The following is a 14,064-nucleotide window of genomic DNA, read 5'->3' on the forward strand; positions in this document are numbered from 1 at the left end:
CTGGCGATGTTTCCCCTTTGTAAAATATGGGATTATATTACAACAGGGGTGGTCAATCTTTGTTCTTCCTTTTAATGAGATTTTACGAGGAAACTGGGCCTGTAAAACAGATAAAAGCAGAGTTTCTCCAAGGACCTGGCCTCTCTGTTAGGCCACTACGTCATTCTTTTTTAAACTTAACACTTATGTTGCATTTACAGCATGCCCAGCTCTGTTCTAAGTGACTTTCATGCATGAATTCATTTAAATTTTCATCTAAAGCCGCGTAATGGCCCTATGAAGTAGGCATTATTATGAGCCACTATTTACATCATGCAATCAAGGCCCAGAGAGGTTGAGTAACTTGTCAAAGGTCACACAGCTAGTAAGTAACAGAGCTAGGATTCAAACTCAAGACAATCCAGCTCTGATCTTCGTTCCTATCTCCTCAAAGCCCTGTGACTCCAGTGAGCTAGATGATGCTGAAGATCCTATCCAGCCTTCAAGTCTGTAAAGCTATGAGTAGCAATCTTGTTTGTTGCTTGTCTATTTCAGCACTCTGACTTCTTCAAAGCAAAATTTCATTGTTCAGGGGTGCCTGGGTGGTTCATTTGATTAGGCGTCTGACTTTGGCTCTGGTCATGATCTCAGTGTCCTGGGATCAAGCCCCGGATTGGGATCCCCACTCACTCAGAGGGGAGTCTGCTTGTCCCTCTGTCCCTCCCTCTCCCCCACCCCATTGTGTGCTCTCTCTCTCTCAAATAAATAAATAAAACCAAAAAAAAAAGAAAAGAAAAGAAATCCATTGTTCAGCCTTCAGAGTTCTGTGTATGGTTCAAGGGACAGGGGTGGTGAGGGAGTGATGGAGAGAAAGGACTCTTCTCCAGACCCTGGAGGAGCCTTGGGCCCCCTTATCCCAGCACACTTCAGCTGAAGCCCACTGACTCTGACTTCCAGCTCTTGCCCCTTTACCCTTACCCCATAACCTCGGGGTGGGGGGGGCAACATTTTTCCTAACCTCAATTCAGGCTTCATGGCTAAAACTAGACACATGTTATGATATTGTAATGTAATAAGAAATATATTTGGTCTTTGTCCAGTCTTTGGCACCGAGTTCCAAAATCTCTTGTCATTTCTTAAGTGATAAGAGCAATCGAAGTATCTTTTATTGTAATATCTGGTTTTTGTCCCCAGTTCCTGAAATAGCTCCGGAGGGATAAAAGTGAAAAGAGAGAGCAGGCACCTGGGTGGCTCAGTGGATTAAGCCTCTGCCTTCCGCTCAGGTCATGATCTCAGGGTCCTGGGATGGAGTCCCGCATCAGGCTCTCTGCTTGGAGGGGAGCCTGCTTCTTCCTCTCTTTGTCTCTGCTGGCCTCTCCGCCTACTTGTGACCTCTCTCTGTCAAATAAATAAATAAAATCTTAAAAAAAAAAAAGTGAAAGGAGCATCTTTTGTTATTCATAACCAGGCCCTTGCAGTGGCCCCTGAGTTTATGTTAAACTGGTGGGTTTTGAAAGCCCCTAAGGTTGGGGAGCTGGTTGCCAGGGGAACCAACAGTGATTAGAGGGTTGAAATTTTCAGCCCCGCCCCCCAGCTTCTGGGGAGGAGAAAGGGACTGAAGAGTGAGTTCAACCATCAGTGGCCAATGATTTAATCAGGTGTGCCTATGTAAAGAAGCCTCCATAAAAACCCCCTTAACCTAAAAGATTCAGAGAGCTCCAGGTTGATCAGCTTCCAGGTAGAACGCATCCCTGTGTCAGGAGGCTAATGCAACCCAGACTCCATAGGGGCAGAAGAAGCTTTCGTGCTCAAGACCCTACCAGACCTCACCCTATGTGTCTCTTCATTTGGCTGTTTTTTTTTTTGTTTTGTTTTTTTAAGATTTTTATTTATTTATTTATTTGAGAGAGAGAGAGAGCAAGACAGTGCACATGGAGGGAGAGGGAGAAACAGGCTCCCCACTAAGCAGGGGATGATGCAGGGCTCATCCCAGGAGCCCAGGATGAGAACTAGAGCCCAAGGCAGATGTTTAACTGACTGAGCCACCCAGAGACCCCTGGCTGTTCATTTTTATTCTTTAAAATGACCAAAATGAACAAGTCAGTAAACAACGTGTGTTGAAGAGGATGTGGAGAAAGGGGAACCCTCTTACACTCTTGGTGGGAATGCAAGTTGGTGCAGCCACTTTGGAAAGCAGTGTGGAGATGCCTTAAGAAATTAAAAAATAGAGCTTTCCTATGACCCTGCAATTGCACTACTGGATATTTACCCCAAAGATACAGATGTAGTGAAAAGAAGGGCCATCTGTACCCCAATGTTCATAACAACAATGTTCATAGCAGCAATGGCCAGGGTCGCAAACTGTGGAAAGTACCAGGATGCCTTTCAACAGACGAATGCATGAAGAAGATGTGGTCCATATACACTATGGAGTATTATGCCTCCATCAGAAAGGATGAATACCCAACTTTTGTATCAACATGGATGGGACTGGAGGAGATTATGCTGAATGAAATAAGTCAAGCAGAGAAAGTCAATTATCATATGGTTTCCCTCATAAGGAATAACACGGAGGACATTGGGAGATGGAGAGGAGAAGTGAGTTAGGGGAAATCAGAGGGGGAGATGAACCATCAGAGACTGTGCACACTGAGAAAGAAACTCAGGGTTTTGGAGGGGAGAGGAGTTGGGGGGTTAGGTGACCCTGGTGGTGGGTATTAAGGAGGGCACGTATTGCATGGAGCACTGGGGGTGGTGCATAAACAATGAATCTTGGAACACTGAAAAAATAAAATAAATTAAAAAAAATAAAATACCTCTTTGTGTTACGTTGAGAAGGTTAAGTTTAGCGGTGTGTGTGTGTGTGTGTGTGTGTGTGTGTGTAGATAATCTGTATACCCACTGTGGGGTTGGAGATCAAGATCAAGATCAACCCCAAGATCAAGAGTCACATACTCTTTCGACTGAGCCAACCAGGTGCTCCAAGTTTAGCAATTATATAATCAGACAAATGGGTACACTCCTACCCCTTCTCCTACCCTTACCATATGATAGCTGTGGGACCACAAGTTACTTAAAACTAAAAATATTGAGGAATATCGGGGAACTGGACAGATGTTGTTTAACTGTACTAACTTCCAACACATCATAAATAAGTCCTAGAGATTTAATGCACAGTCTGGTGAATGGAGACAACAACCTTGCATTGTAATCTTCAAAATTTGTTAAGAGATTACAAATTAATTATTCCAGCCACAGGAAAGAAAGGACAGTTAAGTGACATGATAAATTACCACCACAATGACAGTCATAGTGCTGCATATAAATGTACATGACATGTACATAACCTGTTGTACACATTAAGATTCCACAATGTTATATGCCTAATATAGTTCCATTAAAAAATCGATCAACATTAATTGACTTATTGAGCATTTTACATGTATTTCTTCCCTTCATCCTCGTTATCACCATATATGATAGAGCTACCCTTTATTCCCGTATTCTAGGGAGGGAAAGTGGGGGACGGAGAGGTACAGTAACTCTGCCAAGGTGAGGGAGACAGGACTCATACCCAGAGAGCACCCACTTCTCCATCAACCACAGGACACCTAGCACATAAAGCCCATGATACCTTGAGGGTCCACAAAATTGTTTTCATTTTCATTTATTTTATAATCAGAAGAGAAATGAAAATAATGACAAAAGAGTATATAATAATGAATTCAGTCTGGATTAGAGTCCCCTTTATTCCAACACACCCATAAAATGTCTTGTTTAATGTTTTTTATGGAAGGAACGGCCCCACAAGGCAAGAGTGCCCATAAAATCAAGTCCCATTATCCCAAGCCACTGCGCTTAAAGAACGAGGGCTCCCCAGCTCTCTGAACCCCACCTTAAGACTGGATACCTGTGTGGCCTCAGGCAAGTCACCTTTCTCTGCCGTAGGTTTCTCCTCTGTAAAATGAGAATCATAAATAGTATGGATTTGTCTATAGCCGCGAGGATGCCCCGAGTAACTGCCTAGCATCTTAGCAACATGCTTGATGCTCTAAGGACTCCCATACTGACAAGCTACGGGTGATCTGACTTGTTGCAGCCTCGGGGTCCAGAGCGCCCAGACCCCACAGGGGCTGTCCCGGCAAGAGCCCGATGGCTGACAGGCTCAGCGTGGCAACGCCTCATCAGAGACACCAGAAAGTCCAGAGCATCTCCACGGCAGCCTCTGGAGAGATTCCGACGTGTTCTTCACCCAACCGCGTCAGATCCACACTTATAAAAGCTTCCAGGCCTCAGCGATCATCTCACCCTTTCCCACCCCCCTCCCCACCCCCCAGGCCCTTTTCCCTCTTAGCTCTGTTTCTGCAAGAAGCAGGACAGAAAGGTCTCAGTCTTATGTGAGTCTAGAAGAAAAAGCCAAGACGTAGAGCTCTTGGGAACTGGCTTTGCAGCCCACAGCTCTGCCAGGACAAGCTCGAACAAGTCACTCAGCCTCTCTGAGCCCCAGAGCCCTCAGCTGGACAACAGGAACACGTAACTAAAGTAGGAGTAGGAGCACCTGGGTGGTCTGGGTGGCTCATTGTTTAAGCAGCTGCCTTCAGCTTGGGTCATAAGGCCAAGGTCTTGGGATCAAGTCCCACATCAGGTTCTCTGCTCAGCTGGGAGCCTGCTTCTCCCTCTGCCTCTGCCTACTGCTCCCCCTGCTTGTGCTCACTCTCCTTCTGACAAATAAATAAAAAAGATCTTTGGAAGAAATTAGTAGAGGGGCGCCTGGGTGGCTCAGTGGGTTGAAGCCTCTGCCTTCGGCTCGGGTCATGATCCCAGGATCCTGGGATCGAGCCCCGCATCGGGCTCTCTGCTCGGCAGGGAGCCTGTTTCCTCCTCTCTCTCTGCCTGCTTGTGATCTCTGTCTGTCAAATAAATAAATAAAATCTTTATAAAAAAAAGAAATTAGTGGAGTAGAAATAATACTTGCAGTCGTTATTCTTACAGTGTGGTACTAGAAGCATGAGGGCTTTGGGGGTCAGAGGGCTTTGGTTCAAATCACAGCTTCCACTCTTTGACAGCACCTGACCTTGCCTTTCCAAGTCTGGGTTTCTCATTTATAAAATCAGGAATAATAATAGCACCCATCTCAAAGGGTTGTTGGGATGGTAAAATGAGATACCTAGATCTAAAGCTCTTTGCAGCTCTGGGTATACACCAAGTGCTCTATAAAGATGAGCAGTGGTTGCTTTAATTGTAAATGTGCTTCTTCCCAACCGCTTTGGCCTGTAGCCCAGTCTCCCAACTGCACACAGTAGATGCTCAATGAATAGCTGTGGAACGAAGAAATGAATGAATGGATGTGTGAATTAATGAACAGACTTGCCGTCCTTTGCAACCCAGAACTCAATCCAGAACTACTTCTGGCCAAAGTCCCTTGACTCACAGCAATGGGAATTCTTGCAGCCTCAATACTTTCAATGTTCTTGTTTCTTCTTGAAGCAGTTAAAAATGTGTCCCCAGGTCTGAGCCTCCCTTCAAATTAGGGACCCTAATCCCCTTCTTGCCCTTGACTGTGAGCTGAATTTAGTGACTCAACTTCTTTTTTTAATTAAAGATTTATGTATTTATTTATTTATTTGAGAGTGAGCCAGAGAGCATGGGTGGGGGGTGAGGGGCCTAGGGAGAATCAGATTCCCCACTGAGCAGGGTGCCCGATGTGGGGCTTGATCCTGGGACTCTGGGATTATGACCTGAGCTGAGGGCAGATGCTTAACTATGTTAACAAGCTGTTAGGCGAGCTCGCTTCAGCAGCACTTATACTAAAAACAAGCTGTTAGGGAAGCAGGTCCTCCGGCCCCAGTCAAGCCTTCAGATGCCGCAGCCCCAGCCAACCATTGGACTGGAACCTCATCAGAGACTCTGAGCAAGAACCATCTGTCTGACTCACTCCCAATTTTTGGACCCCCAGAAACTATGGATTAATAAGTGCGGTCTTAAGATGCTATGTTTGGGGATAATTTGTTATACAGCAACAGGTAATAGATAATATTCGCATGAATATTCTTGAGGAAAGGTTGAAAGAATGCCTTTCTTTTGTTTTTTTTTTTTTTAAGATTTTATTTATTTGAAACAGAGAGAGAGATCACAAGTATGCAGAGAGGCAGGCATAGAGAGAGAGAGGAGAAAGCAGGCTCCCCTCCAAGCAGAGAGCCCGATGCAGGCCTCAATCCCAGAAGCCTGAGATCATGACCTGAGCCGAAGGCAGAGGCCTAACCCACTGAGCCACCCAGGTGCCCTCTTTTTTTTTTTAAGATTTTATTTACTTGACAGAGAGAGAGAGAGAGAGATCACAAGTAGGCAGAGAGGCAGACAGAGAGAGAGGGGGGAAGCAGGTTCTCCACTGAGCAGAGAGCCTGATGTGGGGCTCAATCCCAGGACCCTGAGATCGTTACCTGAGCTGAAGGCAGAGGCTTAACCCACTGAGCCTCCCAGGCGCCCCGAATGAATGCTTTTCTAACACATGGAAACTTCTGAGAGTTCATTCTCCTTATCGCTTTAGCACTCTTCAGAAAGCCTGAATCCACACTTTCCTAGACCATGCCTGCCCGCTGATTAAGGACCCCTAGGATCCCAGGTGGGATGCATCATGGTGTCTGTTCCACACCAGTCCTCAGGGGAGCTGGCACCACCAGGTCCCTAGCTGGGAAAGAAGAGTCAGCATTTGTGCAAGCAGGCTGGTCAGTAGCTCATGTTTAGAAGAATCATATTTTCAGTTTCAGGAGGGTCCATCTCAGAGAAACTATTTCCTTACTTCCAGCTCCCATGTTGTACTAACAGCAGCTAATCCTTTCATTGTTTTAGAGACAAGTTCAGAATCCTTCCCCTGCCTAGCCAAGGCTCTGCACTCACTGGAGAGAACTCTGGTAGCCCTTTGCATCTGGGAAATCTCCGCCTAATGTGGAGAAAGTGCCTGGAAAGAGTGTCTGTGCCTGACCAGGTTGAGAACTCCAGGCTGATAAAGACAAGCCAGCTCTTCTTATCCCACAATGAGGACTTGAGCCAGCAGGCTGTCCTGAGGACATGGCCAGTGTGGCTATGGCCACCAAGTTCAACAGTCTTTTTTTTTTTTTTTTTAAGATTTTATTCATTCACTTGAGAGAGAGAAAGAGAGAGTGCGCACTCATGAGCCAGGAGAGGGGGGGGCCCTGTAATAGTCCAAGCAAGAGGGGATGGTGGCTGAGACCCTGGTGAGGACAGTATAGGTGAAGAATGTGAACAGATTCCAGATTTGACAAGAAATCTGCCCTTGAGCCTTGTCTCAGGATCCCTGCTACAAGCTGAGCATGGTTTAGGGATCTTGACCTCTTTTTGTAAGATCTTCCTTCAGATTTCAAGCCCAGTTTGGTAGTTAATGTTCCAGGTGGACTCCAAGAGGGGTCAGAGGAGGATAAGTGAGATCCTACCAGTCCTCAGAAGTTATGGCCCGGAACCCAGAGGAATCCTTGCCCTGGCCTTCCAAGTCCTCAGTCTAGGATTTTCTCTTCTCTGTGCTTGGCTCATGACTGTGTCTACTTCTTAGCATTTCCTGAATCAGTCCAGTCTTCTCCATCCCCAGGGAAGGAACTTCTCCTTGTTCTCTAATGCTCTGTGCTCTTGGTTTACCTAGTTTATGGGTAAAACTCTGCTTTTGACCTGGATTGTAGTTATTGATTGGTTTGCCTATCTTCCCTAGCAGGCCATGAGTTCCTTGAGGGCAAGGATCTTGTGTACTCATCTTTGTGTCCCAACCTTGTCTGCAGCGACTGGCACATCACTAAAAGACTATTGAACTTGGGATGCCTGGGAGACTCAGTCATTTGAGCATCTCCTTTCAGCTCAGGTCATGATCTCAGGGTCCTGGGATTGAGCCCTTGAATCGGGCTTCTTGCTCAGTGGGGAGTTTGCTTCTACCTCTCCCTTTGCCCCTCACCCCTGCTTGCCTCCCCCGCTCTATCTCACTCTGTTCTCTCTCTCAAATAAATAAAATCTTTTTTAAAAATTTCAGGTTGGTTAGATTCTTTTGCTCAACTGCTCAACTGCTTAGACCTTTTGAAAGGTCTTCCATTCCTCTTAGGATAAAATCCCCCCTCCTTTCCATGGCTTACCAGGGCCATGTGGCTACCTTCTGCCTACTTCTCCAACCTCCTCTCCTGCCCTGCCCCACCTGCTCACCGTGTCCCATACACTGACCTTCTACTGTCAGTGTAGAAGTACACCAAGTACACCAAACTCTTTCCCAGTCAGAGTCATCCATTCACTCAGAACATATTTATCAGGAAGCTTCTGCATGCCGGACATTATTATTATTATTTATTTTTTTGCTGAAGATAGAGTGGGGAATAAAATGCACACAAATCATTGCCCTTGGGAAGTTTATATTTTAGTGAAGGAAGACAGCCTGCAAACAAGACAAGTAAATCAACAGTATGTTGGATGGGAATCAGTACTAAGTGACGGGGGGGAGCAGAGAGAAGAGAGTAGAGACGTTGGGGGATTGGTTTGCAGGTTTCAACACAGGAGCCAGAGATGGGCTCAAGAAGGTGATACTTGAAGCCTGAAGGCGGCGAGGGTACAAGTCATGCAGATATGTGGGGGAAGAGCATTCTTAGCAGCAGGGATAGAAGTGCAAAGGCCCGAGGCTGGGGCACACTCAGTTTGTTCCAAGAACAGCAAGGAGGCCAGAAGGGCTGGAGGGAAGTGAGAGGTGAGATTTGAGAGGTAACAGGAATCCTAATCAGACTCCCCTGAACACGAGACTGGCATAAGAACTTCGGCATCTGTGGAAATTTCCACCTGGAACATTCCATCCTGACTCTCTACCTGTCTGACTCTTTCCCATCCTACAGATCTCAGAGAGACTTTCCTGGGCCACCCTCCTGCTTCACTTTCACAACACTCTTTTTTCATCATAGTAAGTGCCAACATATGCAATTGTATGATCTAGTTCTACATCCTTGTCTGCTCACTATAACACAAGCTCCACCGAGGGCAAGAGTGCTGTCGGCCCCTTCTACCCTCGAAAGCCCAGCACTTAGCAGACTGCCCAGCACTCAGTAAGTCCTCAGTAAATAACTTGTGGAATGAAAAAGAAAGAAAGAGGGAAGTTCTGTCATTATTATTCCCAGCTTGAACCTTCTGAAGTATGAAGAAATGTGTTTTGATATTGGAGGGCCATCCCTAGGAAATCTGTGGGCAAAGAGCTTTCAGAGAGACTAAGGAAAGAAAAATCAGACATGCACCACGTTGAAAGACTTGGGAATTAGGATGGCCCAAGCTTCTGAAAAATAACATTAAAGCTAGAAGGAACACAGAAGGAACAAAGGAACACAGCCTTCAAAATATTGTGTGAAAAATATCGTTAACACAGAACTAACTCTACATCTAGACAATCTATCAATCAACATTTCAGATATGCAAACGCTCAAAACATTTTACCTCGCATGCACTTTTCCCCAGAAAGTGATTGATGATGTGCTCCACCCAGATGAGAGAAAAACAGAAAGACAAGTATCCAGGAGACAGTGGCTCCAACCCAGGAAGGAGCAAGGCAAGGAAAACTTCCAAGCCCATGGCACAAGGAGGACTCAGCAAGACCCCCCTGCGGGGGCTCATTCCAGATGGGAAGAAGAGGGCAGATGACTCCGGGAATGAGATCTCCTGGAAAAAAGGGAAATTCACACATTATCTACTCTGTGCAGCCAGAGCTGGCTGCCTAAGTTGCAGGGCCCCCTGCAAGAGGGAAACGGACACGCATCTTGCTTAAAGCTTAAGAATTTCAGGGTGCCTGGGTGGCTCAGTTGGTTGAGTGACTGTCTTTGGCTCAGGTCATGATCCCGGACTTCCAGGATCAAGTCCCGCATTGGGCTCCCATCTCCTTGGGGAGTCTGCTTCTCCCTCTGACCTTCTCTTTCATGCTCTCTCAAATGAATAAATAAAATCTTTAAAAAAAATTTTTTTCTAAAAAAAAAAAAGAATTTCAAGATGGTGGAATCAGAGCAAGTGGGTGGGCTCTTCTGAGAGTGGGGTCTGGTGCCTCCTGCCCAGGTCACACACCCAGGAAGGTGGCCCTGCCTGTGACCATGTGGAAAACTGTATTGCTAGCCGTTCTTTTCTGTAAGCTAGGAAGAACCAACTCTAGTTGACTTAAGAAGAAAGGGAACTTATTGAAGGAGTATTAGGTGACTTGTAAAATCCCATGTGGGCTGGAGAACGTCCATCATAGCTACCCAACTAGAGACAGCTCCTCTGCTGGGCTGTCAGCTGGTATAGTCAGGATGACACTGCTGCTGTCCCCAAGTAGCAGGCACGGCAGCTTGCAGAGATGGCACTGACAGATCCCCGGCACAGGTCACTGCCACTGTCGTGCACTGCTACCCCGCTGTGACTTCTTCTGCCAAAAAAATGCTCCTTGCATGTTCTGCTTCTGCACCCAGCAATTACCTATTGAGATGTGTGCATCTGATGAGTGATGTCTGAGTTGAGTGCCTTAGCTGCAAGTGGCTGAGAAAGTGAGCTTCTAGAATCTTCCATTTCCCTGGAGGAGATTCTGCTTCCCACAAGTCTCCTAAGGGGAAATTCCCCAAATACAGGAAGGGTTTAGCATCTGGGCAGCAAGGAATGACAAGTATCCACTGTGGAAGTATGGAAAAAAATTCGTGATAGGGAAATCTACAAAAAACAATGAAGCAAATAAAAATAAAACAAGACAAATAAAAACACAGATACAAGTAAAATTAAAACTTGCTCAAGAAAGGAAATGTAGGGGGACCTGGGTGGCTTAGTTCGTTGAGCATGAGACTCTGGATTTCGGCTCAGGTTGTGATCTCAGGGTCATAAGATCAAGCCCCGTGCGGACTCCACACTCGGTGGGGAGTCTGCTGGAGATGCTCTCTCTCTCTCTCTCTCTCTCTGTCCCTCCCGCTTGTGCTTTGTCTGTCCAATAAATAAATAAATAAAATCTTTTTACAAAAGATTTTATTTATTTATTTGTCAGAGAGAGAAAGAGAGAGCAAGGGAGCGCACAACCAGGGGAAGTGGTGGGCAGAGGGAGAAGCAGGCTCCCCGCTGAACCAGGAGCCTGATGCGGGGCTTGACCTCAGGGTCTCGGGATCATGACCTGAGCTGAAGGCAGACACTTAACCCACTGAGCCATCCAGTCGCCTCAGTAAATAAGTCTTTAGAAAAAAAGAAAAAGAAAGGCAAAGTAATGCCACTGTAGCATCTGGCTCATCAGAGTCCTACACTTGCATATTCTGCATAATGTAAAAACTGAATGGGATTTAGCCCCAGATGGCACATTTATCACATTGTAAAGTTGGAAAGGGGACAATCAGGGCTGTTGATCCTTTAAGAATGCTAACTCATTTGCTGTAACAGGAAGTTCATCGATAATACCTAAAATTGGTAAAGACAAAGTTAGAATTAAAATCATATTTAGAAATGTGGACATAAATGCCCAAAGAAGTTGCTGAAACATTGCAAGTGGTCGTCTGGGGAAGAAGATGGAACGTGAGAGGATGTGAGGCAGGGGACCGGCTGCTTTCGCTGTTGTTTGTTTTGTTATAAGACTTTCGGTGGTGTTTCTGGTCCAGTTATATTATGCTGTGTCGCGATAGGAAATCCTGAGGTGCTCTGTGGCTTTTACTGCAATAACAGGAGGGGATTTTTCCTCCTTCTTCCAGAATCCAGTGAGAGTTGGATAGCCCCCCAGTCTTGTAGCCCCATCATCCCGAGCAAGGTCATTGCCAAAAGAAGGAAGGGCTGGAGGGACTTTTGAAGGACCATGCGTGGAAATGGTTTACATTGTTTCCGTTTAGTGCCCAGAACTCAAGACACTGGGGCCCAACAGAACCCTAGGAGAACAGGGAAATGTCGTCTTCCCAGGAAGACACAAGGCATGGTCTGCTGCGAGACCATTCACTTTCGAAAAATTAATAGACTTTATTATTTAGAGCAGTTTTAGGTTAAAAGGAAAATGGAGCAGAAGTACAGTTTTTCCATATAACCCCTTTCCCTTCACCTCACACATGATTTCCTCAGTTTTTAAAAAAAGATTTTATGTATTCGTTTGTGAGAGAGAGAGAGAGATTGAGAGCCGGAACAGGGAGAGGGAGAGGAGCAGTACACTTCCCCGCCTAGAAGCAAGGCTGATGTAGGACTAGATCCTACGACCCTGGGATCATAACCTGAGCCAAAGGCAAACAGACGCCCAACCAACGGAGTCACCCAGGCACCCCTCGATTTTTTTTTTTTAAATATGGAACATGACATGAATTTACACATCATCCTTGTATAGATGACAGGTTAATTTTCTCTGTATTGTTCCAATCTCCGTATACGGGCTACAGAAGCGAGCACAATTTCTTCAATTTTTAATATCTTGCAGTGATGTCGAACATTTGTCGTCATCGATGAACCAACACGGATACCTCACTATTAACTAAGTTCATAACATGCAGTAGGGTCTCCTCTTTGTGGTCTACGGTGCCGTGGGTTTCATCAAATGCGTAATGTCATATGTCTACTACTAACGCATCATAGAGTAGTTTCACCGCTATAAATCCGGGCAGCACCTCCTCATTTCTCCCCAGCCCTGCCCCCCTCCGCCAGCTCCCGGGTTCCCGGAACCCCTGGCAACTGCTGATCTTCTTACTGCCACCATAGTTTTTCCTTTCCTGGAATGCTCTATAATTGAAATCATACAGGATGAGTGAAACCTTTTCAGATCGGCTTCTTTCACTTAGCAAAAACGCATTTAAACTTCCTCCATGTGTTTTCGTGGCTGGATAGCTCATTCCCTTTTAAGCGCTGAATAATACGTTCCATTGTTTGGGTGTCCCACTGTTTGTTTATATCCATTTGCCTAGCGAAGGACATCGTGGTTGTTTCTAATTTTCTGCAATTATGAGTAAAGCTGCTGTAAACATTCATGTGCAGGTTTTTGTGAGGACATACGTTTTCAACTCACTTGGGGGTAAATACTAATGCAATTGCAGGAATGCCATTGCCGAATCCTACGGTAAGATGACATTTTGTTTTGTAAGAAACTGCCAGACCATCTTCCAAAGTGGTCAAACGTCTTGGATTCCCACAGCAATGAATGGGACGTCCTGCTAACCCATTTCCTCACCAGTATCTGGTGTTGTCAGTATTTTGGGTTTTAGCCATTTTAATAGGTGTATGTATAGTGGCATTGCCTTGTGGCTTTGACTTGTTTTCTTTTCTCTTTCTTTCTTTCTCTCTCTCTCTCTCTCTCTCTTTCTTTCTTTCTTTCTTTTTTTCCTAGCAAGCTCTATGCTGGGGCTCGAACTCGGGACCCTGAGATCAAGACCTGAGCTGAGGTCAAGAGTCCGATGCTGAACGGACAGAACCACCCAGGTACCGTGAAGATCATCTTGAGTTTTTCTTTTGTAGTTTGTACTTCTGCTGTTGTGTCTGAAAACTCCTGGTGAAACCCCAGGTCACCTCGGTTTTCTGCTATGTTATTTTCCAGAAATATTTTAGCGTCGTGTTTTCCGTTTAGCTTTATGGCCCGTCTTCAGCTCGTTTTTGTTGCAGGTGTAAGGTCAGTATCTAGACTCCTTCTGATTGCCGGTGCATGCCCAGGTGTTCCAGCAGTATTTGCTGAAAAGACTAGCCTTTCTTCATTGAACTGCCCCTTCGTTCCTTTGTAAAAAAAAAAAAACAACTGACTATATTAGTGCGGGTCCACTTCTGAGCTCTCTGTTCTCTTCCATTATCTGTCTACTCCGCCATTAATACCACACTATCTTTTTCTTAAGATTTTCTTTATGTATCTGAGAGAGGGAGCGAGAATGAGCAGGGGGGAGGGGAGAGCATAGTTGGGGAGCCCGATGCAGGACTCGATCCCAGGACCCTGAGATCATGGCTTAACCCACTGAGCCACCCAGGCGCCTCCCACGCTGTCTTGATTACCGTATTTTCACAGTAAGTCCTGCAGTTGGGTCATGTCTGTCCTCCGACTTTGTTCTTGTTTAATATTGCACCGGCGATTCCAGATTCTCTTGCTTTTCCACATAAACGCGATTTGCTGAAATC

The 14,064-nt window shown here is 45.7% G+C and overlaps 1 non-coding gene across 1 annotated transcript; it reads right to left on the minus strand.

Annotated features, from left to right (window-relative positions):
* Window positions 1–12,256: 12,256 nt before the first annotated feature.
* LOC116871413 lies at window positions 12,257–12,363 on the minus strand. The gene has a single exon (XR_004383385.1). It is a non-coding gene; the product is annotated as a U6 spliceosomal RNA (small nuclear RNA).
* Between the last annotated feature and the right edge of the window lie 1,701 nt (window positions 12,364–14,064).

Source organism: Lontra canadensis, unplaced genomic scaffold (genome assembly GCF_010015895.1).
Source record: "Lontra canadensis isolate GAN:19392208 unplaced genomic scaffold, GSC_riverotter_1.0 scaffold25, whole genome shotgun sequence".
NCBI lineage: Eukaryota > Metazoa > Chordata > Mammalia > Carnivora > Mustelidae > Lontra > Lontra canadensis.